We start from the raw sequence: 27,963 nt of genomic DNA on the forward strand, positions 1-27,963 counted from the left end.
AAAATTAATTAATTACTTCTTCCCCAGGTAAGGAAACTTAAGGAAAACTGAAGATACTCAGAATCTTCGTTTGAACTAGGCTGTAGATTCCAATCTGGCTCCTAACTGAGAATGACTAAAGGGCTTGGCATAGAAGAGCCCCATCTTCCACCTATAGCCCCAATTAGCGCCCCTTCTCCTCTCTTAGCATTCTGCTCAACTACAATTCCAGCCTATCCCCAGACTGAGATCTTTCTTTCCCACCTCTGCCTCTCTTCTCACACTCTTTCTTCTAGCTAGAATGTTCCCTCAGCACTGCCCCAACTCTGTTCAAAGATCCTGCCCACAGAACTGGGGAGGTGCACCCTATGCATGCACAAGGATGTTCACCCTAGTGTGCTTTCTAGAATGAGAAGTGGAGAACAACCAAAATGTCCACTCCTGGGGAACTGGTTAAATAGATCACAGACCACGTAACAGAGTAACACGTGAAATGCTCTGTAACAATGACAAACAGGATGTCGGTGTCTATTTATTAATGTGGCATGGTTTCCGTATCCTGTCAATCAAATTAGGTGTCAAAACAATGTTTATAACAAATAACCCAGTTTAGGAAGAAAAAAAGTACGTATCTCATCCAGGCTTAGAAAGAGTATGGCAGAATACAAAAACAAAAAACAAAAAAAACCAAAACCAAACCAAAAAAAAAAAAAAACCCACAAGGTTAATAATGGTATCTCTAGATGGTGATAATATTGATGAATTTCCTATTCTTAATAATTTTCACAGTTTTAAAGTTCTTTCCAATTAGCATGGTTAACTTTTATAATTTTTTAAAATTGGTATTTTAATTAAAAGGCATTAATCATTAAATACCCACTGCAAACATCATCTGCTCCTCAAAGTGTCCTTGACCTCGCCACTCCTGCCACACAGGTAATTTCTCTCTCCAGGTGGTTTCCAGAATAGTTAACGTATCTCTTATCACATCGGCCACATCTGTTTTGGAATCACGGCTTTCTATGTTTGGGATGAGCCTGTCTTATTTGTACTGGAACTGACCCTCGTAACCCAGGACTCCCATGTACTGAGCACACCACTGAGTGTGCGGATGGCACACCATCCATGGCTGGAACATTTGCACGTCTGAGGACCACACACCTGACAGCTCTCTAATCAAACACTCGTCTACACTGGGGATGTCCAGAAACAGCAGCAGGTGTCTTCTGGGGAGAGAAATAATAAATCAGAATATTGTATGTGTGGCGAGGCTGTTCTGTTGGTTATGTCCTAAGTCTGCTTTCAGTGTGGCCAAAGACACCCTGATTCATCTGGATTGAGACACGGGTCAATATTTCTTCATCCAGAGGCAAGTGTCTCAGATTTCCATCCATTGGCTTTAGTGTGAAAGGGACAAGAATTGCTTTTGCAATAATCCAAGTCCGTCCTTGACTCAGTAGAAACTGTAAATATCTATTGTTTTAGGAGGAAATAAGGGAAATAAATGTCTTAAGATTATGTAAGTCAGCTGCAGGGAACTGACACCAACGAATGTTTTGAAATATCCAAGGCATTTTTTTTTTTAGGTTCAATAAAGAACGTGTTTTGAGAGCTAGGTGGGTGAGATTTAAAATAAAAACAACCACCACAATCTGAGCTGTTACTTAGCAATTTCAGGCTCCAATTGTTCCCTTCGAAAGGGCCGCCAGCACGCGGAAGGCAGCAGCGGGCTACCTGATCCAGCGTCCGCTCTGCACTCCACTTCACTTGCTTTTCATCAAGCCGGTGTGAATTCCAAACCGCCCAGATATTGTCCTGTTTTGTTTCTCTCTCTCTGGAGACAAGTCACTTTCATTAAAACTTAATTTCTGAACAAAAGCAAAGCTACCTGCCACAGTGGGTGAGGAGGAATGCTGGCTGCTGGTCCCCGAAGTGTCCCCACCTGACGCGACGCAGGTTCAAGGGAGCACAGCGAAGGGACAACTCAGAAGGGAGCGGACAGTCTGACTGGCTGCAGCCACGGTCACTCCACAGCCGGAGAGGCCAGGGTGCCGTGGCAAGTAGAGCTGGGTTAATACCCGAAGAGCTCTGGTCACACGTCTAAGAAAAGTGGTTGATGCTCGAAACTGGTCTCAGGGCTTCTCTTCAGTTCCAGAAGCCAGGTGAGCATGGCAACGCGAGCTTCCAAGCACAGATTCAAAAGCAAACCTTGCTTTGACCAACCCAACCCCAAACGTGTACCACCAGGGCCGAGACAGATAACTGAAGAACTGTGGCTTAAGGATGTCTTCGCCACAGGAAATCCACGCCCAGCGCTGTCCTACCAGCCCCCGGGGGCAGACTGTCAGACTCTCGAGGCTTCCGGCAAGCCATGTATTCAACGCAGCCATTGTTAAAAGTTAAATTACATAAACATATGATTAAAATAAATTAGACTAAAAGTAAAGGTAGTAAATACTCAAAACTCACCACTTCCTATTTTACTATGGTTTATGCTTGTGTTCCTTGCACTACCGTATGTGGCTGGTATTAAACGGTGCCTGGGGTGCACCTGCCCACCACTTCTCAGCTCTGCTTGCACTGACCTTGTTGGTGGGAAATCAGCCACGTGGGGAGTATTTACACCACAGAAATCAAAAACACTACAACCCTGTCTGTGCTCCCACCATCCTCCCTTCAGTCCTCCCTCCCGTCCCCACTCCCAACCCCCTTCCCATCCTCCCTTCAACCTCCCTTCCATCCTCCCTCCATCCTCCCTTCAATCCTCCCTTCCATCCTCCCTCCATCCTTCCTCCCATCCTCCCTCTGCCCTCCCCCTCATCCTCGCTCCAGTTCTCTCTCTATCCTCCCTCCGTTCTCCCTCGATCCCCCCTCCCGGTACCTCCTCCTGGCTGGCCAGCTCTTAACATTTGTCTGCACATCAATGCCCGCAATACCGACCCCCACAGCCTGACAGAAGCCAAGGAGGTGGAGCTGGTCAGTCTGAGTCAAATATGGGCTTGTCCACTGTACATCACGATATAAATATAAGGAAGGAAAGCAACTACAGGCCACCCTCGAACCACACTGGGTGGGGGCACCAACTTCCAACACAATCAAAAATCCGAGAGTAACTTTGGACTCTCCTGAAACTTAACTTCTGATCTCCCACTGTTGACTGAAGCCTTACCGATGACATCAACAGGCCAAGAACACGGGACCTGTACGCTCTACGTATTATAGACTGTATTTTTACAACAAGCTGGAGAAAACGTTACAGAGGAAATCCCAAGGAAGAGAAAATACATTTAAAGGACCATACGATACAAAATCCACATACGAGTGGACCTGTGTGTTCAAATCCGGGCTGCTCAAGGGTAAGCTGTACTTTTATTGTGGCCCCATAGGCACCAGTCAGAGCACAGCGTATGACCCCCGGTCTTTCTTCTCATGAGAGGGATGATCGAGTCCAACACACAGAGGTTGAGAGGCTGCGTAAGTGCTATTAAAGCATAAAGGCGAGCGTCAGGCCGGGGAATGTCTGACTCAGAAATATACAATCTTTTCACTCGGCAACCCCACATCCTAACATTGTCATTCTCATAATGAAAGCAGAAGCAACTACATTCAACTGTCAGATCATAAGCAACCAGTAATGGCCTCCGATGTATAAAAAATGAGATAGATTGACTCAAAGAGGGATGTGGAGAGGGAGCGGACAAAGAGCTCAATTTGATTCGTATTCACCAAGCTTATTCACGTGGACTTCCCAAAACATGTGCACCCATGGTCGGTAAGCCGTGGTGCTCACTGAACCAATGGGAACGAGAATGTCTGTATTTGAGAAGGGCTATTCCAAAGTTAATATAAAAGGAATCCTCCTTTCATCCTTTAAGTACTTATGCTCTGTCTGCCCAACTGCTACACCCAACTTAAAAGGACACGCTTACCGAGACACAATAATTGCACAAATGTCAGCATCAATTTTTTGAAGTGTCTGGATATTTATTTTTTAAACATTTTCTCATTCAGACTTTTTAGCTGTTTGATTGAGCTACTCTTTTACTGTGGTTTCTCAGAGAACGTTTACTGGTAATCAAAAGACTTCCAATGGGCTAAGAAAATTTTACTTACTGATGATTTAAAACAATTCTGGTCATCTTGGCTTCCTAGAAGTTACCAGCTTCTCCCATTGCTCCAGCACACTTCCATCACCTGTCACGAGGAGAAGGGGTCTGATCAGTCACAGGTCTCAGCAAGACCATTTCTGGATTTCTACATTCATCTTTTCCTCTCTTTATAACCAAAACAGAGAGAAAAATAGTCATCTCTTCCTTTCCCTTCAAAATCAAAAAGGAAGGACACAGTAACAAGAGAGAGCACCCCAAGAGAAAAAAAAAGATTTAAAGAGCAGTATTTCGACTGCTGGAGTTTGGGGTGTAGAGCGCCTCCAATGCCCTGCCTTATGGTTTTTGAGAAGAGATTTTAGTCTGTTTCCTGGGAGGAAGCAGTATCAGACTAAGCCAGCTTTCTTTCTCCCGGCCCTGGCCCCTCCTTGCACTCTTCTGGGAGGTGAGTGACAGATCTGCCTGGGAGCGTGAGAGGAAGCACTGGCTGAGGGCTCAGCCATGCGGAGCGCCGAGCAGGTCAGCCTGGGGCTCCCTGCAGCGCTCCACAAGCCCAGCTGGTACCGGAGGTCTAGAGGTCAAGGCTGCTGGAGTCAAACGCACACTGTAGGTTCAGAGACGCTTGTGAGGTCTCCGGTCCCGGTTTACCGGTAATCAAGCAGCTGTCTATGCTGGTTCCCATCTGATCCATGCTCTATTTCCCACGTTGTTTAAAACTTACAGAACAGGAAAGATCAATCATTAGGGAACCCAAACCACCAACACAAACAGAAGGATACCACACAGAGAAAACCTTGGTTCAAAGTCCTACATCCTACTCGCCACGCGACCTTGGCAAAGTCCATTCATCTCTTCCCCACCTCAATTTCTGCTTTTCCAAAAGACGATCCAATGCTCCCCACTACACTGTGTGGGGTTCAGAGGATTAAATAAGATGAAAGATAAAATCTGCCGAGTCAAGCATGCTTTGATCCAATAAGGGTATCATCCGAGGACCTGGGACACCTGTGCTCAATGACCAGACTTGCTAACTTATCCATATGTCCAGTTCATATATTGGAGATTCATATAATTCATGGAGTAATGTTATATGCCCAGCAAAGGGCCTTCCCTCTTCCAAGAGCAAGGCACTCTGAACAATGCTTTACTTTTGTTTTTTAATTTCATAACATTTTAGGATCCACAACCTAGGGGCAAGAAGTTCTGCTTTCTTCCCCTTCACAGAAGAGCCCCAAATGAAAACACCCCACTTCCACCAGGTAAAATGCAACTATTGCTCATTTTATGTGAAGAACATATGGAACGATTTCTCAACATTTGCTGAAACATGGACGGGACTGGAGGATAATGCTAAGCGAAATAAGTCAAGCAGAGAAATACAATTATCATATGGTTTCACTCATTTATGGAACATAAGAAACAAGAAGATCGGTAGGAGAAGGAAGGGAAGAATGAAGGGGGGGTAATCAGAAGGCGGAATGAACCATGAGAGACTATGGACTCTGGGAAACAAACCGAGGGCTTCAGAGGGGAGGGGGTGGGGGATTGGGATAGGCTGGTGATGGGTATTAAGGAGGGCACGTATTGCATGGAGCACTGGGTGTTATATGCAAGTAATGAATCATGGAACTTTACATCAAAAAAAAAAAAAAAAAAGAATATATGGCTCCAAGTGGGTCAGACTCACAAGATGGGCCCCTGTTACTCTTCCTCACCCAAAGCCTCAGTGTCGTCGTTCAGAGAGAAGTGATTCATATTAATTATGAAGAGACACTGTCACCTCAGGTATAAAAATAGAAGGCTCAAGTTTTCCAAACCTGAAGGGTGTGTGTGTGTCTGCGTGTGTAGGGGGAGTGGGGGTGAGAGTCAGGGGCCACAGAGAAAGGAGAGAATGGAACAAATGCCACATCAATCCAGAGAGCCTCCTAGGAAAAAGGATAGAACTTACCAACATCACTAAGAGTTAGCAGGGAAGGACTCAAAAGTCAGGGACTTAGGGATTATACCCAACACCGAGAGGAAGGAGCCCCGTGCTCACCAGCTAGCAAGAGCTTTCTATGCTGGTCACCCGGAGCAGAAGACTTTCAAAACCATGGACAGCAGAGAAGGTTGGACTAGGGCTGGACAGATAGGCTGGAACTACACCTCTGCTGTGTTCCCCTGGAGTGATGTTTGTCCGATACTGAATCCTTCCAAAACTCAGTTTCCAGGCCTGGAAGAGAAGGACAATGACACATACTGTGGGGAGAAGTTATGTAGGTTAGAGAGAATGCATATACAGTGCCCACCACAGAACACGTCTGTAAGACATACAGCAATTACAGTGTTTACGAATGGCAAGTATGGGCATCTATTAAATTCACGGCCACAATTGCAAGTCCCGTTTACAGTCCATTAAATTCAGACCCTTTCCCTTATGTGAGCATTTGGGAGTCTTCTGACAAGAACATCAAACTTTCCCAAGTTGTTCTGCGCGGAGTGTCCAACAAGAACGCCCATCCTAGCGGACCGTCTTTACTAACGTGCACAAAGAAGCCTCTGGCTGTGCATTTGGAGAATTCTGCAGACCAGCACTGTGTTTCTTTTTTTTTTTTTTTTTTTTTGATGATAAATTCTTGAAAGAGGGAATGAATCATTTCCATCAGTGCTAATTCTCCTGGTGTGCAATGCCAAGTACTCAGCGGGCATGTGTGGGGAAGACAGCCGCACTGAGAAGAGCAGGCAGCCCATTGCCATGGCTAGCTTCATATCACGGCCTCATCAACAACAGCATGGACTTGTCAGCCAGGCTTTCAAGGAAAAAAAAAAAACCCACAGGAGAGGCAACAGCAACTTTTTTTTTTTTTAATTTATTCATTTGAGAGAGAGAGAGAGAGAGAGCGTGCACATAAGCAAGGGGGAGGGGCAGAGGGAGAGGGAGAAGCAGACTCCCTGCTGAGCAGGGAGCCAGATGCAGGACTCGATCCCCCGACCATGGGATCATGATCTGAGCTGAAGGCAGACGCTCAATTGACAGAGCCACCCAGGTGCCCCAGCAACAGCAACTTTTAAACAGAAGTTTCTATCTGAAAAAAAGTGCTCCTTGACCCCTCCTACGTCATCCTCTTTGGGACTCACTCCAATGATGCTGACTGCTCGCAATAGGCTGACACTCCTCTTTTACCTTCAAAACCAGCATACAATGCCCGCAAGAAAATCTGTCTCATGACAAGACCCACATTCTTCGCTTTAATGGAAAACATTTTAATAGGTTTGCGGAATCAAGTTCCTCCTCAAAGTTGGTCATCTGCCATCACTATGGTTATTCAAAAGACTAAGTGACTTCGACAAGTGGCGTGAATGAACTATCCATTTGGCAGCAGACACTGTGCCAGGTACTGAGGCGGGGAAGGGGTTATAAGGTGGTGGAGGTGAAGTGCATTTCCAAGAACGCAGGGCGGTGGTAGCATCACCAGAATACAAGCAATTCAGTGAATGTGGAACTCCCAGCTGAGGCTGCTCACAGCCCAGTACTTCTTAATCATGCTGCTTATACAATGTTACGATTTCACAACAGTCACGTAAAAGCCGAAAAGAACACACTCCTGTTTTGTTTTGTTTTTTTTAAGATTTACTTATTTATTTGAGAAAGAGAGCACGCAAGCAGGGGGAGGGGCAGAGGGAGAGGGAGAGAAAGTCCCCTTTGTTCTGATGGGGGCTGGAGGACATCATGCCTGCAAACAGTTTCGTAAAGCTCAAGGCAAACAAAACACTCCGCAATCCTCATCCTGAGGCGGCGAAGCAGGTGGCAGAGCAATGTCACCAAAAAAGGGAGGTGTCCTCGTAAGCTCAAATAGGTTCCGCCATTACCAGGAGGCCAGAAAAAGGCTTGAAGAAACGTTTCATTTCGTAATGAGGAGCAAAGTGCTCCTATTATCAACGCGTATCCATCGTGGGAGCAAGTGAGGGCGGCAGCTGCTCGGATCGGAGATCTGCTGGCCAGTAGAAAACTCAAAAATGTTAATACTCGTCACAAAGAAACAAGTGGAAGCACGCACTTGAGACTGCTCAACTAATAAGCGGCAGAGCTGGGATTCAAACCCCGGTGGTCTGGCTTTGCTCCTGGTTCTCAACCACGACACCACACTGTCTGCTCGGCAATGAGGAAGAGCGGTCCTTGAAGACTGACTCAGACCCAGACCAGGAGCAGGCGGGAGAAAGGCAAGAAACACCCCCAGATGACTGAAGAGATAATGATACCAAAGATCAGTTAACGGGGCCAAAGAGTGAAACGACCAAAACCACTAACGATTCTAAATTAAAATCTAAAGCACGGTCACTGCGAGAACCCCTAAGAGGAAAACACTGGGAAAGTGAACTCACTAGGAAGGTCAGCACTTGCTTAAAGACAGCGCTGACCACGAAACACAAAAGCTGGGAAGACCCCACTCGGGTCCTTTATAAAGAGCACATTATGACCTAGAAACACCGGCTAGGGAATGTGTCACACACTCAAAATACCAGCCATGCAGGCAGGGCCCTGACCGCCTGGGAGCTGCTCACCGAGGCAGAGCCTCCTGCTACCTTCCCTTGCATCTCTACAGCAGAAGAGAGGAGGAAACGCCACCCACAGTTACAGAATTCTCTGCAGGCTGGGTGAAGAAAGAAGGCAGAAGGGACCAGAAGCATGCTCCTAGTGAAGAGGGAAAATGCAGACAGGAGAGGAAGGACACAAAGAATCCACACTCCCAGACAGCCTCAAATGTGGCCGCCTCTAAAATGACCCCATGTCCCTGTCTTTCCTTACCCACAGCTGTGTCACACCTGCCCCTTGAGCAGGGCAGGGCCTGAGATTCTCTTGTAACCAGTGGAATAAGCAAAAATGATGGGCTACCCTTGCTTACCTCACATATGTAAGACTGCTACATTCTGCTACAAGGTTGCCACCTTGCTGGCTCTGAAGAAGAGCCACGTGAGGGCAGCCTCCAGCTCACGGTTAATAGGAAACCGAGGCCCTCGGTCTGAGAGCCCACAAGAAATTGCCAACGATCACGTAAGCTTGCAAGGAAACCCTTCCCCGGTTGAGCTTCAGGGAACACAGCAGCCCTGGCTGACGTCTTGACCTCGGCCTTCAAGTTGCACCCAGCTGAATCACAACCGGACCCCTGACCCACCGAAACCCTGAGACAGCTGACACCCTGATGAAGCCACTCTGTTTGGAGTGACAGCGTTCTGGAGCGTTCTGTGACTACAGCTAACTCATACAGAAGGGAAGCGCAATGTGAGTCCCTGACGCTTCTGAGGGAGGCCGAGGGCCAGGGCCCAAGAGAGGGGGCCCATCCACTGGCGTGCACCCTCTCATGCAGCTGTCTCTGCCTCGGACCCTCCGTCCCCTCCCTTACCACACATGTCCTCTTACCCCATTCTTGCCATTTACAGGATGTCATGGAACATGTTTACCAAGGAAATAACAGTCTTACAAACGGTGATGTGGTCACCCAGCTGCCCTGCAAAACTACTCAGCATGCCAACACTGACACACCGAAACAGCAAGAGGATTTCGATCATCACAGGAACTCTGCTAGGATCCTACCCCTCATAAAACACTTGGAACAAAACAGTATTTTAAAGGTGATGTAACACGCCTGAACACTTCATAAAACTCATGTTCAGACAGACGAGCTGCAGACTTTCTATATTAGTGGTTTTGAGAACAGGAGAAATGAAAACATTCAAAGTTCCATCTAAATTTTGCTAATATGGGCCCTTTAAATCCAAATATAAATATTCTTCTTGTTGCTGTTGTTTTATTTTTGCTTTTTTAAAGATTTTATTTATTTATTTATTTATTTATTGAGGGGAGAGAGCGTGCGCGCGCACAAGCGGGGGAGAGGGAAAAGCAGACTCCCCACTGAGCAGGGAGCCCGAAGCAGGACTCAGGACCCTGAGATCATGACCTGAGCCGAAGGCAGATGCTTAAACAACTGAGTCACCCAGCCGTGCCCCCCAATCCCCAAATATAAATATTCTAAAATCTTCTAAGCAAGTACCAATAGCTTTTACAAATTAACTCAAGTAACGGTTCTCAAGCAGAGCATGTGGCTAAGACTGACTCGGTGAGCCAGGGACCTCTTACCTCAACAGGCCATCTTGCTACCAGCAGAAAAGTGTGGAAAGAAAAGCTGGAAAATCCTCATTAATTTAGTCCTCGCCTCTCGGCAACAGGTGCTGACACACGGACCCACACTTTAAGTGACCTACCCATTCAGGGTCGCTCAGAAGCACAACCTGGACCTCCTGTTTCCCAGGCTTCTTTATACCCAAGTCTATCAAACTTTAGCTTCAAGCCAGGACTAATGAAATCAGTGGTATCAGATATTCTGTAAGGACAAAAATGGGAACGAACTTTCCATGACACTAGAAAGCTCCTACTTGTAAAAAGCAAGCTCTGGGGCAAGAGAAAAAAAATGACATTGAGGAAACAGTCATATTAAAAGTTCAATTCATTTTCGGGGCGCCTGGGTGGCACAGCGGTTAAGCGTCTGCCTTCGGCTCAGGGCGTGATCCCGGCGTTACGGGATCGAGCCCCACGTCAGGCTCCTCCACTATGAGCCTGCTTCTTCCTCTCCCACTCCCCCTGCTTGTGTTCCCTCTTTCGCTGGCTGTCTCTATCTCTGTCAAATAAATAAATAAAAAATCTTAAAAAAAAAAAAGTTCAATTCATTTTCAAAAGCAATGCATAGTATTTTCTAAGTAAACAGAGATGTCCCTAAAATAGGCTGCTTTTTCTTAGGAATGATCCACTTTTTCTTTTTTTTAAATAAATGTTAACCAGGGAAGCAAATCAAGAGGCCCAGAACAAACACTACGTAAGGATGTCCATCCCACTGCTTCACACAGCCGTGCTCCTAAACCCACGGATCCATTCCATAGATGCTCTGGGGTTCCCTCCTGTGCCAAGGCCCTGTGGTAGGAGCTGTATACACGGAGGCTGTCTGGGCATAAACAAGTCATGCGTCCTCGTATCTCTGGCAGAAGGAACCTCATCTGAACAAGCGAACACTGCAGACAGCGAGATCCCTAATGCGTGATCTGGTAGGCTGTTAGGAATGTAGACCGGAGTTCATCCTCCTCCTAGAAACTTCTGTGTTTAGGATAAATAGCAACTTGCTTTTGTGTGTACAGATACCACCCTGACACCAGCAGCAGGAGTTACCAAAACAGAGGGGGTTAGACCTCTGTCCCCGGGTTGCACCCCTCCTGGACTCCAGTCACGGGACCGTTCCACAGCCTAAAAGCAATTAAAAAAAAAAAAGAAGTGGTCCTTCACTCCACATTCTCCTTCCTCATCTTTTCCTCAGTCCAAGAATAAGCATATGCTTACGACAAAGCAAGGAGGAATCAAGGCTTCTTCTCCCCCTTGCCAATGGCAGGCTTCTGTCCTCAGCACAAACATCAGCCTCTCCGGGTACGAGCAGGACAGGACCTCACATACCTGTGTTCTACATGCGTGTGCACTCTGACACGGTCACGCTAACACTGCAGACACGCTGCTCCCCACACACAGGGCTCTTTCCGCGAAGTTTCAATGCCCGAACTCACCGAAGCTGACATCCTCACGTGGCAGAGGGCGAATAACGGGCGGAATTACAGAGAACACGGGTTATTCACGCGCCCATCTGGCTCTACAGAGCGCTGTCGAGCCCAAATGGGTGGCAAGATCTTTGTGAAAAAGGTAACTATTTCTTTTACAGAAAAGGAAACCCAAACCCAAAGGGACCCAAGAACACACATGACACAGCTCAGCACAGTGTCTGCAGGGTGAGTCATTCGAGAACGCTCTTCTTGCTCACCATCAAGTGGCATCTAAAACACAAGGTCGTTCCTCTACTTTCTTCTCCTTGTTGGATCTAAAAACACGATCTCCTTTCCAAATACACAAAATGGGCACAAGTAACCTTTGCTACCGTAGTACGTTCCATCCGTGGTAGAACATTCCATGGCATCGGTAGCTTCGCAGCTTTTACATGCCAGCCCACGCACGTCAGTGGTACGCATGACCTTCAGGCTGCTGGAGCCTGTACAGCGACCAACTGCATGAGACTTCGACCACAGAATGTACAGGGACCAAAACACGACCCACAACTCGGTCAGCCAGGAAGAAAAAGGTCTCTGATCTCCTGACTTAGCGTGGGAACTCTCGCGGACTCTCAAAATACAGTGCTTTCTGCAAAAATACATTAAATGGGCTTCCATCCAGTGGCACTGATTTTTGGTTTAGCTACAGAGATACTTTAATGCAGATCACCTGAGATTCGTGCGTTCCTATTTAAACCATACTTAATAAGAAGAGTTTCCTCAGTGTTCATCTGAGCAAAAATTTCAAAATAAAAACAAACCACATTTATTCCACAATAAATTTAAAAACAAAATTAACTTCTTTACAGATGCATTTAAGTGAAGAAAGCTGGTCATTCAGCCTGGTCAGTTTTGCAGAGAAGAACGAATCACAGATACGACAGCATGTACGTGCCTCATCCTTGCAACAACCCTGATGCAGCATGTGATCCCCACTGTCAGAAAAAGATCCTGAGGTTCATAGTAGTACAGTGACATGCCTAAGTTAACCTACTTTCGAATGGAGGGGCTCAACTTTAGTTTTCTTGGAGGGGCACCCAGCTGGCTCCGTCAGTACAGCATCTGACCCTTGATCTCAGGGTTGTGAGTTCAAGCCCCATGCTGGGTGGAGTCTACTTAAAATAAACAAATAAAAAAACCATTTTCTTGGAGCCAAAATTTGTGCTTTTTCTCCTCTGGGCCTCGATGAAGCAAGAAGTGATGGGAAAAGCTTCTGAGAGTGAGCAATGATCAAAAGTGAAGTGGAGGGGCGCCTGGGTGGCTCAGTCGGTTGAGCGTCTGACTCTTCGTGTCAGCTCAGGTCATGATCTCAGGGCCATGGGATGGAGCCCTGCACTGAGCTCCACACTTAGCGTGGCGTCTGCTTCATCCTCTCCCTCTGCTCCTTCCCCCACTCACTCTCTTGCTCGCAAATAAGTAACAATTAAAAAAAAAAAACTTTCAGTGGAGAAGAGCCGAAGACAAAGGCTGGCGGTGATGGTGGCACAGTCTGACCCCACTGGTTGGCTAGCTTAGCTGGGTCACTGGTCGGAAGGGAGAGAAGAAAGATATGGGACAACGAGAAGACCCAACAGCCGAGTGGCAGTGGAGAATCCGGGAAGAAACACCAACCAAAATAAAGAAGTGATGTGGGGCGTCTGGTCGTGGATCAGGCCTTGACCAGTCAGCAGATACTTTCTGGAACCGGCGTGTCGGGTTTGCAGGGTACGTGGTATCTTTTGCAACTACTCAGCTCTGCCGTCACAGTGCGAAAGCACCACAGGTGACACACAGATGACAGAGCCGCATCTCTAAAAACAGGTCCCCAGCCAGACCTGGCCCTCCTGTGGCAGTCGGCTAGCCCCGGCGACACAGCCGTCCAGCCGGCAGCAAGCACCTCCGGGCCATCACCACAAGCTCCGAGTCTGCGGGGGGCTCAGCCTCGCCCCTGGATGAAGACACTGAAGGGATTCATTTGTTCACTGTTAGTTTATCCCAAGTCATGAACATCCAAAGAACCAGGCTGTAAAACAGTGTGTCCGTGATGACTCCTAGAACTGTTCAGCCCCATCTTACCGCACAGTTTACATGGATGACATGTGTTATATGGACAATTATGGGAAAAATCGCCCCCATGTTCCAAAAGTGACTGCAAAAGGAAATTGTCAGGAAGAGAGGCAAACAAGCACACCCGGAAAACAGCCCCAGACTTTTCCTCTGCCATTTTCCTCCCTAGCTGTTGCTCCTTGGGAAGGTGGCAACCTAAACATCTTTTCCCCCAAGAAGCTCCTCTCGGACATTCCAAGACACTTGCCATGCACGCCGATGACGCTGAGCTTCTTCACTACCCTTGGCACCCCGATAATGCCTCCCGAGCTCAAGGTCGGCTTCCCTTCTAGACTATGAACTCCAGAAAGACGCCTTGTTCCACACCTACGTACAAGGCTGGCACTGAGATCCTGACTAAACAGAAGCCTTTGGGGTTGCAAGACCACACTCCGCACTGAGATACACCTGGTCGTCACCAAATCAGCAGAACATAGTTTTGCAGAGCAGCTCTGTACCACGTGCAATGTGATAAAGCCAGAGAGAAGGTAGTGTCCATGTGCCAGTAAGCAGAGTAATGGCAGGAAACCCATTAGGAAACTCATTCTGCGTCAAAGTAGAAGCTCTTTTATAAAGCACTTTTCTCTCAAGCTTATCAGTTACAAAAACAACCGTGGTTTCGGTTAACGATAAAATGTTCCTCAGAAGCACCTGGGTGGCTCAGTCGGTTAGGCATCTGACTCTTGACTTCAGCTCAGGTCATGACCTCAGGGTCGTGAGATGGAGCCCTGCATCTGGCTCTGAGCTTGGCGGGAAGTCTGCTTCGGATTCTCCCTCTGCCCCTCCCCCTGCTCGCAGGTGAGCGCTCTCTCAAAAAGAAAGAAAAAAAAAAAAAAAAGAGTTCCCTAACCCAGGCCCTAGCAAATTCAAAGCTAGCTAGCTAGATGGATTTTAAACAAGTATCGGAACCATTTCTTTTTTGTTTAAATAGATACACACAGCATATATAAAAGCACAAACTGACACACATATGGAACTGCTTGAACTAAGAAAAAAAATCATAAAATATATACACAGTGATCCATTTTTTGTAAATTAAAACAGAAGAATAAGTTAAAATGATGTATGCCCCCCAGTGTGGTCGCACCTGGCAGAGGGATTTGCATTAATTTCATTTTCTTCCTTTTTATCTACTGGTACAGTTGACCCTCACAAAACCACATGGGTTTTTCAGGAAATACAGTCTAGTACAGTAAATGTATCTTATGATTTTCTCAATAACATTTTCCTTTCTGTAGCTCACTTTATTTTAAGACACATTGTATGCAATACATACAATATATAAAATACATGTTAATCTACTGTTTATGTCATAGGGAAGGCTTCTGGTCAACAGCAGTTACGCTTTGGAGAGACAAAAGTAACATGTAGATTTTTAACTGTGTGTGTGGGGGGAGGGGGTCAGTGTCCCTAAATCCCATGTTGTTCAAGGGCCATCGGGATTTCCTTTTTTATATGATGATCACATATTTTTGTAAAGAGCTTTTAAAAAAGTTATTTCAAACAAAAAATCTGCTGATGAGATAATACTTCAAATCTTTTCCAAAGAAACATTAGAGAGAAAGAAAATGTAAAACCAGCAATGCTGTTGCTATTTAACATACTGTTGCCAACAGAGTAAAAAAAAAAAAAAAAAAAAAAAGGTTTCTGTCCACCTTAAATGTTCACCACTCCCACCAATATGATGATGACACATCTTACCTTCGTGAACGTGGTCACACAAAAGCAAAACTGTAGCAATGCTGGTGGTGTTAATTTCAGTTTCTAACTACACTGTCACTTTTCCTGGAGCACGCTATATTTTAAGTTGGCCTAATTTCTCTCTGGTCTTGGGCTCTGCAAACTGCACAAAACTTACCTAGCCTATTTCAATTCCAATTCAGAGTGGTGAGAAACTTCAAAAGTGAAGTTTCCTCTCTTTAAGGTTATCTATACAGGTCAGAAATTGCCAGGCAGACATTAGGAACGCCCTAGTAGTTACCTGAAGTTTAATTCCAATGTTTACATACTGGGGTCTCTAAGTACATGCCCTAAGTAGGTTTAATTTCAATTCACATGGTTATCTAACATCAGCCTATGCATAATGACCAAATTTCCCATCTTTGATTATGTTTTAACATCTTACATTTCTTTTCATAAACACTATCTCATAAACACGGTCTTGTGTTTAAATAATGCTCTATTGGCCAGCAACAACAGTTTCATCCATTATACATGACTTGAGGACATTTTCAGGCTCCAAATGAAAGAGGTTTGACACCTCTTCATAAATGACTGAAATAAACCACACACAACAAATTCCTTCAGAGATTGGTTTTCCAATGACAGAGCCGACCTCCACCCAATAACAATTATAAACAGTGGGTGAATATAAAAATCAACTCGGAAGGCAGGGGAAAACACCCAGGCGGAAAGTAAACTATCTGCTAGCCCTTGAAAGGAAGGGAATTGCACTTGATGATAATTTACATTTGTAGGGCTTATCGCATGAGAGGAAACCAACCCAAGCCACAGCAGATGGAGCTCAAAAGAGCAAACCGCAGCCTTGTTGGTCAGAATACGGGCCAGCCAGCGAGGCTGAAAATTGAGGAAGAAAGTCCCCAAAATGAGGAAGCCATCAAGGGTGAAGTCCCAAATTTGCAAATCAATACTACATTTGTTGACTGAACTGAGAACGCCAAGTCCAGGATCCTGAGGAAAATAACAACAGTTGGAACATTTTTAGGAAGCTGACCAGTTCCAACAGCCACCCATCTCAGAGTCTGACGCTCCAGGGGGCCTGATAAAGGCCTCAGACTTTCCTTTGAAACCACAGCAGCACCTTGGCTTAAGGCACAAAGACCACTTCCCCTGGCGAGCAGACATTTCCTGGGAAGTACAGGCAAAAGAGAATGCAGCGAAGCCTAAGGACGAGCCTCTGTACTATGCAAGCTGACTTGCCATTAATTCAACTGCCTGTTTGAACAAAACTCAACCTGCCTTGGGGGAACGTAACAGAATCTTTACAACATAGCATCTGCAATGTCCGGCATAGGATCAAAAATTCATACATACGTGAGACAAATGGGAGATGTAACTCCATAGTCAAAGCGGTTCACAGAAACAGACCTACCCGTAACCCAGAAAATTGCATCAGAAGACAAAGATTTTAAAATAACAATGCTAAATATATTGAAGAATTTACAGAATGACAGAATGGGTAAAGAAATAGGATGTTTCAGAAGAGATTTAAGAAAGAAAAAAAAAAGAACCAAATGGAAATTCTAGAACTGAAAACTACAGTATCTGAAATGAACAACAGATCAGATATAGAGATTATCAGTGTGGACACAATAACACAATAATGACAAAGGACTGGTGAACTTTAAGACATGTCAATACAAATACTCCAGGCTGTAGCACAGAGAAAAAAAAAACAATGGTTTAAAAACAGTTTCTGGGGCGCCTAGGTGGCTCAGTCATCAAATGCCTGCCTTTGGCTTAGGTCGTGAACCCCGGGGTCCTGGGATCAAGCCCCGCATCAGGCTCCCTGCTCAGCAGGGAGTCCACGTCTTCTCCATCTGCCCTCTCCCCCACCGCTAGCTCTCTCTCTCTCTCAAATAAATAAATAAAATCTTTATTTTAAAAAAAAAAGAGCTTCTAATACCAGAGGGCAGTATGAAGTGATTTAATGTACATGTTAGAGGAGAGGAGAGAGAATGGGGAAGAAACATTCAAAATTGAGTAAAAACAGCAATATACCAGAGCAGGATATTCAGTTAGCCACAAGAAAATGTCACCTAACCATGAAAACCAAAGATACAACAACAAAAATGTGTAGACGTGACCAGAGAAGAAAAGACAGAGAACAGTAATAAGAATACAGCCAACAGCTCATCAGAAAGACAGCAAACAACATCTTTAAAGAACTGAACGGGGGGAAAAACAAAGAAAAACTGTCGATCTAGAATTCTATGTACAACAAAAGCCCTCCAAAAATAAAGGAAAAATAAAGACTCTTCATATAAGCGAAAACTGAGACAATCTGTTGCCAATAGCCCCACACTGCGAGAAATGCCGGGGGGAAACTCTCCAGGAAGAACAGAAGTGGTACCCGATGAAAATCTGAATCTACAGAAAGGAATGAAGAGCCTTGGAAGAAGTAAATGTATACGTAGACATGAAAAACCCCCTAATTTCCTTAAGACCTACTTGTTACAGATACTGTATTAACTGTGTGTACACATACTATTTATATATACTCCATGTATACTGTATAAAAGCTATGCAACTGTATTAGTACCCATAACATATACGGATATAAAATGTATGAGGACAGTACAATGAACAAGAAGAGGAAAATGAAACCATATTGTAGGTTTCATACATTTTTTACACAAAGTAGTAAAATCTTCATTCAAAAAAGACTTATTATAGATGAATATTGTAATCTGTACAGAAACTACAAGAACAAGGTAAAGAGGTAGAGCTGAAAACCTAAGAGAGAAATTAAACCTATCTAATTCAACAAAGAGAAATTAGAAAAATGGATACAGGATTAAAAATGTCTACAGGATGAGACAAGTAAGAAACAAAAAAACGGTAGATCTAAAATTAACCACATCAATAATTATGGTAAATCGACTAAACATTTCAATTAAAAGGCGAAGACTGTCAGAATACACAAAAGGCAATCCCCAACTACATAGGATCTACCAAACATGCATTTTAAGTTCAAAGACACAGATAAATAAACATGTGGAAAGCATGTATCAACATGATCTCAATAGAAAAACCAGACAAAGATGATAAAAGAAAACTACAGAAGTATATCACTCAAAAAAACACATGTGCAAAATTCCTCAACAAAATACAATAAAGGAGTAAGGACAGATGAATAAACAGTGAAGCATAACAGAGGCCAAAAACAGATGTACAGCCTTATGGTCAACTGATTTTTTTGACCAAAGTACCAAAATAATTCAGTGGGTATAAGGATAGCCTTTCCAACAAATTGGGCGGCAACAAACTGATAACCACATGGAACAAGGAATGAATCCTCACCTCCATACCACACATAGAATTAACCATAAAAGCTAAAAGTATAAAGCAGGAAAACATAGGAGAATATCTTTGTGACCATGGTCTAGACAAAGCACTCTGGGAAAAAGAAACCCTGATAAACTGGACTTCATCGAAACTAAAACTTCTGTCTTTTGAAAGACATGGTTAAGAAAATAAAAGGACAACCACCAGCTGGAAAATATTCACAATACAAATAACTGACAAAGAACTTATATGTAAAATACATAAAGAACAGCTCTAATTTCAGAACTAAAAAACATAAAAAGTTAAGAACAAAAAAGTCACACAACCCAGTTTTTAAAAAAGCAGAAGACCTGACTAGATTACTTCATAAAAGAAGACACAGGAATGGCCAATTAGTACATGACAAAATTTCAACATCATTATCATCAAAGAAATCACAGGAAATCACAAAGTACCACATGATACCCACTAGAATGCTGATGCTGATACTGAAAAGACTGACAACAGCAAGTGTTGGCAAAGGCTCAGAGCATGTTGGAGCATCAAATACGTTGCTGGTGGGCATATTTAACTATAGAACTCCTTTAGGAAAACGTTTGATAATTTTTTTATAAGATTAAATATATACTTATCCAGGGATGTACTTCTAAGTATATGCAAAAGAAATGAAAACATATGTCCACAAAGAGACTTGTACGTTAATGTTCATGGTAGTTATGTTCATAAGAGACAAAAAATGTAACCCACCCAAACAGAAGAGTAGATAAATTCACACCACAGAATACTACTCATCAACATTAAGAAACAACCTACTGATACTTGTAACAAGAAGTATGATTCTCAAAAACACCTTTAAGTGAAGCAAAAGAAGCCAGATACACGAGCACACTCTGTATAACTCCATGTACACGAAGTTCTAGAAGAGGCAACACTAAGCTCTGTTCATAGAAATCACAGTACCATTTATTTCTGAGGTGGGACGAATGACTGGACGTGGCACGAGAGGACTTTCTGGGCGATGGAAATGTTATCTAAGAGAAATGTTGGTTCACTGAAGTGTTCACTTAAAATTTATATATCATATAGTGTATCAATCATACCCAAATTTAAAAACAGTTCACAAAAAATTATCTTTGAATCAGTTCTGAAGAAGATACGGTCTCTCACAGGTCAAACCTATTTCTCTTATTACCTTGGAGGACTTCTAAAGCCTCAAAAACAGAAGGTGTGTGGATCTGGTTTAGTCATGCCATTCTTGAAATATCCACCCAATCAAAGCAAGGGAAAGAGTATTGTTATCTGCTTCCTATCAAAATAGTCTCGGAACATTTGTTCCAACCTAGAATTAAAAGCAATCTGTCCTTTAGGTTTTATCTAATTTTACTTATCCTACTTATAGGTTACTTTTAACACCATACTATAAAACATAAATGTAAATGTTATAGCATCTTACTCCTTCTAAAGCATTTATTAAATTCCTACTGTATTCCAGGTAGGATGATAGTCCCTACAGAAACAAAACTAAAAAACTCACACTCTACTGATGAAAAGTTCTCAGTCTGATGGATGCGATATATACATAAACAGTTACCTTAAAGTGTAAATAAATGTTCTTGAGTATAAACTGGTTAAGCCTCACTTGAGGAAAATACACCTCTTCTTTCCCCCTATAAACATAACATTAGGGGCGCCTGGGTGGCTCAGTTGGTTAAGCATCTGCTTTCGGCTCAGGTCATGATCCCAGGGTCCTGGGATCAAGCCCCACATGAGGCTCCCTGCTCAGCCAGGAGCCTGCTTCTCTCTCTGCTCCCCCCAACTCGTGCTCGCTCTCTCTGTCTGAAATAAATAAAATCTTTAAAAAAATAAAAAATTTAAAAAACATAACATTTAATATTGATCAATAATATATAAGAAGTAAATATAAAAAAGTTCTATTATTCCTTTTGAAAGACACGGTAATTTTAAGAAAGAAAAACTTATTTAGTAACTAATCCCCTATAACCATGTTTCTTAGCTTTAGGAAAAATAACCCATATAACCTTTTGTTTTTTAAGTTTTTATGTAAACTCCAAGAATGTGGAGAAAGGGGAACCCTCTCACACTGCTGGTGGGAATGCAAACTGGGGCAATTACCCCACGCACAGCAAAGGGCGTTCGGCAACTCTGTCCAGTACCACATGCTCACATCCTCTGCTCCAGCCTCAAAGCTGGTCTGCCGGGGCTGGGTTCCCATGCAAGGTAAATCTGAAGGCCAGTCTCAAAGTGAAGAGATAGGCTGGGTCCAGTTCCTACTCTCAGGAATCTAACTGAGATACAAATCACTTCTCTTCTCCTGAGCCTACTCTTGTCCCATCTACTGAAATTATCCATTTCAAAATCAATGACCTCCAACATTGCTAAAGCCAACGGTCAGTTCTTGGTTCTCATTTAATCTGACCTATCTGCAGCACGTGACACAGGTGACCTCTTGCTTCTGTTGGACACACTCACTTTCCTTGGCCCCCAGTGTCCTCTTTCACTGTCCTTCCCTCTGGCGGTTCCTTCTCGCTGTCCTTTGTGGGCTCTTCCTTAGCTCTAGAAGGGCCCAAAGGGTCATTCAATTCTCAGATGTCTTCCCTGTTGCCGTTTCCTCTCTAGGTCAGCGGTCCTCAAATGTTTTGCTCTCATGACCCCTTTACACTTTTAAAAATTATTAAGGAGCTCAAAAAGCTCTTATTTACAAGGGCTATATCCGCAGACAGTTACTGTGATAGAGAATTGAGAAAATTTTAAAATATTTATGAATTCATCTAAAAGCAACAATAAGCCCATTACACGTCAACAGAAGTAACATATTTTAATGAAAAATACATTTCCAAAACAAAAATACATGTCTTTAGTATGAACAGCGGCAGTGTTTTACGTTCTTGACAATCTCTCTAATATCCAGCTTCACATTAATATCCAGCTTCACAGACGAGAGCAGATCGCCACATCTGTGTCTGCATTCGCTCTGCAGGGATGTCCCACGTCACCTCTGAAAATCGCTACTCTACTGTGCGTCTTAGTACTGGTATAAAAAGCTGTGACTCTGCGGACCCCTCTAGAGGCCCAAGGAGCCCCAGGGGTCCCACCACACGTGCAGAGCACTTCAGGTGACCTCATCCAATCCCCCCGGTTGAAGCACCATCCCTTCTAGACAACTCCCAGTAAAAAGGTAACTCCAGATGGGGTTCTCTCGACCTCTAGGTTCAGATAGCCAACAGCTTCCACGATATTCCCACTTAGATACCCAACAGGTATGTACTTGAACTCATGAAGACCGCAGCCCTGGCATTTCCTTCCTGCCTCCTCCCCCACCTCAGGAAACGGTAACGCAGCTCACCAGCAGCTCAGGCCAGGCCCCTCTCTCCCAGATCCACACCTGACCATACCCAAAGTCTACTGCCCTTCTTTAGGGGTGTATTCAGAATCGGACCCCTTCCTACTCACCCCTCACTAGTCCCCCCACCCTCGCCAAGGGTCCACGGCTGGCCGAGACTCTGGCAAGAGCCCCCTAACTGGTCTCCGTGCACCTCCTGTGTGCCCTCCAGGACGCTCCTCATGGGGCACCCTGAAGATTTAAGGCACGAGTCAGACCGCTCCGCTTCTCTGCGTACAACTCAGGTACCTTCTCGCCTCACTAAGAGCAAGAGCAGGGGTCCTCATCACACCCCTCAGAGGCCCTGTGCGGCCCGGCCCCTGCTTACCTCCTCTCTGCAGCCTTACCCTGCGATGCCCCCGCCCGCTCCTCTCCAGCCACGCCCGAGTGTCTTCTGTTGGACGGTCTCTGCAACGCAGGCTCCTCTGCCTGAAACACGGTTCCCTCAGAGAGCCTGGGTCTGAGGCTTGCCCCATCAGCACTCACACACCCCCACGCTGAAGATGGTGTTTTCCCCATCACTCCACACCCTTGCCCGGCTCTATTTTTCCTCCTAAAACTCCCCATTACCTGGCACACGCGTCTCTTCCCCCCCCCCCAATACAATAAGAGCAGGGACCTCATGGGGCTCCACGCCCTACCCCCCGTACCTAGAACAGGGTCTACAGAGTAGACATGCAAGGCCTGTTGCTGGAGTGGATGAGCGGAGACGCCGATCCAGGCAGCACCAGACACCGAGAGCCGCAATGATGAGGTAGAGAGGCCAGGGGAGCCGCACGCAAATCAGCACTTTGAAGGAGCAGGAACCATAAATGTGGGCGGAGTGGCACCCAAGACAAAAGGAGACAAGAGCTGTGGCAGATCGTGCTAGAATATAAATGATCCCCGGACCTTTACTGACTCCAGACAGTAACCCTTAAACGTTACCCAAATATGCAAACATCTTTGGGACAAGACGAATGTCACCCGAATCAATACAAGACAAGTCTTACACTCTGTGCACTTCCATCTTCAACAAGAAGGGCTCAACGGCCAGTGCCAAGGAAAACGATTAGTCTGTGTGGTCCCCTTGGCGAACTCTCAGCCTACACACTGACTTATTCACTCTCACAAACTCGTTCGGGGGGGGGGGGGGGGCAACACTGTAACATTAATTGTTACACTCAACTAGTCCTCGTTGCCACTGAAATTCTGTGAGTCTGCCTAGAAAACCCCACAGCCAATCACTTTGGTCCGGGATCTAAGAATGAGCATCACGGTGACGTAATAGTATTTAAAATCAAAGTCACAAAAGCATCAACGGCACATTAGCTGACAAAGAGTTTATCCAAAAAGAAGAAAGAAATTTTTTTTCTTTATTCTGAGCAAGAAGGAAAAACAGCATGTACAGACTCAAATCGTGACAAGAACCCCAAAATCCGGCCGGACTTTGAGGGACATCAGCAGTGGCGGTCCCTTGCTGTCCTCCCTGGCGGGCTGTGGGAGGCGTGGGAGAGATGGCTCAGGACCAGCATCTCCTCCCCAAGCCCCTGGGGGGCCTTCCTTTAATCCGATACCAATTTAAGGTGTCGTTATTCAGACTGAAACAGGACACCGCCCCCAATGACCCCAGCAAACTGCCTTTTCCTGACCCCACATTCACAACACAGCGAACGAGCCAGTGTCTCTGGAGGGGACAGAGGACACGCTGCCCCGACCCTGGTCTCTGTCACTGCCGTACACTCTCCCTGGAAGCTACGCCTTCTGTCGCCTTCTACACAATCTCAGCACAACTCTTCTGAAACATCCCCAATAAAATGAAAACAGGAATATTTTTAAAGCAAAGTGATTTTAAAAAATCTTTAAATAGAGAAAAGGAAAAGCAGAAAGGGTAGTTCCTGGAAAGTTCTTTTTTAACCTTCTTAAGAGGCCTGAGGGAGGGGGACATAAACTTGGGGCTCTGCAAGCTAAGCAGAGAAAACAATCTCCCTCCGTCCCTCCGTAGGACTTCGGCTTTCGAACACACACGGTTCAATCCTCACACTCACGATGTGGGACACATCTTGCTAGGAGCTGGGAAGCTTCTTGAGATGAACAAAAAGTTCTCTTTGAAGCCATGTGGGTGGCGGAGAGCAGGGGTGTGGCTGTCACCGATCTGGCTTTGACCCAGCAGTGTGCACTCGAGCACGGCTGCGCCTGCCTTCCTGGATCTGGAGTGAGGACATCGGGGCCTCTGTCTTCCTGCCCCCGAGAGAGCAGGCTCATGGCCTCCTCCTTCAGGTCCTTACTGGGAGGTGACCCTCACACTGCGGCCTCCCCTGCCCTCCTGACACTGCGCTACGGGGCACCTCTCACACTCGCACGCGCGCCCGCTCCCGTCCGCCCCTCAGCCGTAGCCAGGCCAGGACTCTGACCGTCATCCAGCACCCTGCATTCCACTTGTTCACCTGCTTTGTCCACAGTCTTCCTCCCACTAGGCCGTAAGCTACACTGTGTAGGTTTGGGTTTTTGGGTTTTTTGTGTAAAGTGGTTCAGGGGCACCTGGGGGGCTCAGTTGGTGAAGCATCTGCCATCAGCTCAGGTCATGATCCTGGGGTCCTGGGATGGAGTCCCACATCGGGCTCCCTGCTCAGCAGGGAGTCTGCTTCTCCCTCTGCCTCGGCCCCTCCGCCCACTCGTGCTGTCTCTCAAATAAATACATAAAATCTTAAACAAACTAACAAACAAACAAAACTAAAGTGGTTCACTACCTCAAGTATCTAAAGGAGGGCCTAGAATGTAAAAGCAACACCAAAAATTGGTGAATGAAGGAAGCTCCTGGAAGTCCTTGAGGTCCCAGGTTTTCATTAGCGACAGAGTCCTGAGGACATGAACCGTACCTGCAGATACTGCTACCTTCAGAGAAGAGACGATCTGAACTGTTAACAGAGTATTTTCTAAATAAAGCAAACAGCAATGTCAGAGATGACACAGGATAGCTGATTATGCAGCAAGGAGTACAGAAGAAACAACATCTATACACCCACGGCGGTGAGATCGCTCTGGGTTATCCTGCCTGATGAGACTAGGAACTTCACAGGCTCTTCACGGGAAACAAAGTTGAGGAGAGCAATGAGTTTCAAAACAGACTCTGGACTGCAAGTGGATACCCATTACCTGCTCTCTACCCCCTGGCTACTCGTGCCCATTCACTGGGCCCCATCACTGAGAAAGATCACTCAGTTTTATTTTATTTTGATTCGCTCATTTTGACAGAAGGGGAAACCCACAGAATGTGAGAATGTCAGGACGATAATCGCGCCTCCAAATATTTTTTTTTAGTAGTAGCTTTTCTGACTGTGTAGGGGTTTGTAAATGAATCCATTAATAATTAACATTTTTCCACCAAACCTGTTGGAAGAAAAAGACTCTGTAAGTTAGCTATTACTTATATAATCTTTGCTTATATTTTGGTTTCTTTCCCAAACTAATACAGGTAGAAATAGATATATACAGTCAAAACAAAAATACCCAACATATCTTTCAGTGTGATATAAATAAATTATCAAAGGAGTGGTCCAGGATTAAAAACCCCTGCATAAAAAGCGAAAAGACTGATCCACATCAAAAAGGCTTTCTTCATTTTACTAGAGGATTTCTTAAGAAGTCCTTTTTAAATTAGTGAACTTTCCTTGTCAACCTAAATTAATTCCATTTATTAAAAATATCATTGATATAATTTTCAGAAGTTCATTCACTACATGAAAAATACAACTGAAAAGAACGAGAAAACCCTGGGAAAAGTCTATGTTATCAAACCTTGAGCAAAAAATAATAAATAGTGAATGCTTTGGATTAAATAATCTAAAAGCCTAAATATATTTATAACTTGGGTCACAAACCATTTTCCTCCTTAGAAACCATTTCCACCAATGCCAATTCAAAGTAAACATTACAGTATTTTAAAAGCAGCCATTTCTTCGTGACTAAATGTGAAGATCCGTTATGCACACGTATTTTATAAAATTAAAATTCCAAATCAGTTACTAAAAAAACATAATAAATATGAACTCCTCTCAGCCCTTCAAACATTAATGTTAAAATTTCTAATCATAACTGTCTTATGTAAAAGTCTACAGCTAGTAATGCGGCTGGCATACTGACCATGCTATGTTTCTGCTTCTTTTCATGGCAAATATTTAAAGCACACAATTCTTTTCCAAGATTTCGAAGTACATATCTGTACTGGGCAATTGTCACCCCTACTCTGATCATCGTAACCTGAGCTTTCTACCACTTTAAATCAACTTTTACTCCATCCACCATTTGCTTAGACCTGTAAGACATGCTTAAACAATTACTCACGAGCTTGCGTCATGCCAAAGATATCGCTGTTTCCAGGACACTGTGACCCTCTGCAGCAATGCAGACTTGGGGGGGGGGGGGCAGGGAGGGCTACACGCCCTAGGTTAGTAACTCAGATGGCAGGTCCTTTTCTGCAACATTAATCCAGGACGGGATTCTCAGAAACAGAAGATTAAAGTTCACAACACAGTGTGTGATTCCTTGGGGTCCCGAGCGGTGCACATGCAGGTTACACGCTCCCGTCAGATGGCAATGCTTCCTGCCGTCTACACTGCTGCCTAGGTTTACTCCAACAGTACAGAGCCAACTGAACTTTCAAATCCTAAACCCAATCCTGCAGAGCTGCGCACTGTGTACAGAAATCATAACATTCAGAATTTCTTCTTGAGATTGATTTCTTGTTCACATCACCGGCATAGTCTACTACTTGCAACTATTTTCACTTACAAATCATATTCCGCTAATTCAGAATCAAGCAAAATAACGCTGAATAAAAGGATCGACGTGTATCAGAGCCTCTCAGGACATCACCAGGAGGACCCATGGTGGATATCATAGTTACTCGGGGATCAAAGCTTACTTGGAAGGGTAAAATTCTATAATACAGTAAAACATTAGACAGCTCATTAAATCGATGAGCAAAAAATGAATATCATTTCAAGAAGTAATGTCTCAAAGACATCAAGGTCTACCCAACTCCGAAAGTATATTACAAGGTATTATTCTCCACCTCATTCGTGACCTAATCCAACGGTGCAGAGCAGACACCCAAAATAAAAGGAGAAACTGGGCTTATACCTAAGTTTTTAGTAATTTTTTGAGCTCTGCCCCAAATGTCTTTCCACTTCATCTGTTAGAAGCACCTACTAAAAGGTGCCAGGGTGGCTCAGTGGGTTAAGCGTCTGCCTTCAGCTCAGGTCATGATCCCAGAGCCCTGGGATCGAGTCCCGCACAAGGCTCCCTGCTGAGCAGGGAGTCTACTTCTCCCTCTGCCTGTTGCTCCCCCTGCTTGTGCTCTCGCTCTCTCTCTTTCTCTTTTTCTCACTCTGAAATAAATAAATAAAATCTTAAAAAACAAAACAAAACCAAGCACTACTAAAAACAAAGCAATGAAACCAGACCTTTCCTTTCTGCAGAATGACACAACAGACACCTTAAACCACCCCTGCCCAAATAAAAGTAACTAAAAAGAAGAAGAAAATACGACATCTTTTTAAATGCACTGGTGAGGTGACAATAAAGTAAGAGACAGAAGTACGAAAGCGCCAAAACCAGAACCCCGTTCACACTGACCTTCCGTCACGATCCTTACGTGGACCAGGAGAGGACATAAACCCAGACCGCTCAGCTGTGAGTGGAACAGGTCCTTGCATTAAGCTGGACCCCACACAACTGTGCCTCGGGATATGGGTGATTTCTTTTTAA

At 44.8% G+C, this 27,963-nt stretch overlaps 1 protein-coding gene across 2 annotated transcripts in view; it reads right to left on the reverse strand.

The window, feature by feature from the left end:
* The window catches only part of SGMS1 (sphingomyelin synthase 1), a 278,326-nt gene that overhangs the window by 101,020 nt on the left and 149,343 nt on the right, over nt 1-27,963 (reverse strand). For both annotated transcript variants that reach the window (XM_057308559.1, XM_048219012.2), the window contains 2 exons: nt 6,124-6,297; nt 4,093-4,173 (listed from right to left, as the gene is read on the reverse strand). The gene's annotated coding sequence lies outside the window, so the exon portion shown is untranslated. The remainder of the gene's footprint in view (nt 1-4,092; nt 4,174-6,123; nt 6,298-27,963) is intronic.

The sequence above is a fragment of the Ursus arctos genome, unplaced genomic scaffold (assembly GCF_023065955.2).
Source record: "Ursus arctos isolate Adak ecotype North America unplaced genomic scaffold, UrsArc2.0 scaffold_7, whole genome shotgun sequence".
Lineage (NCBI taxonomy): Eukaryota > Metazoa > Chordata > Mammalia > Carnivora > Ursidae > Ursus > Ursus arctos.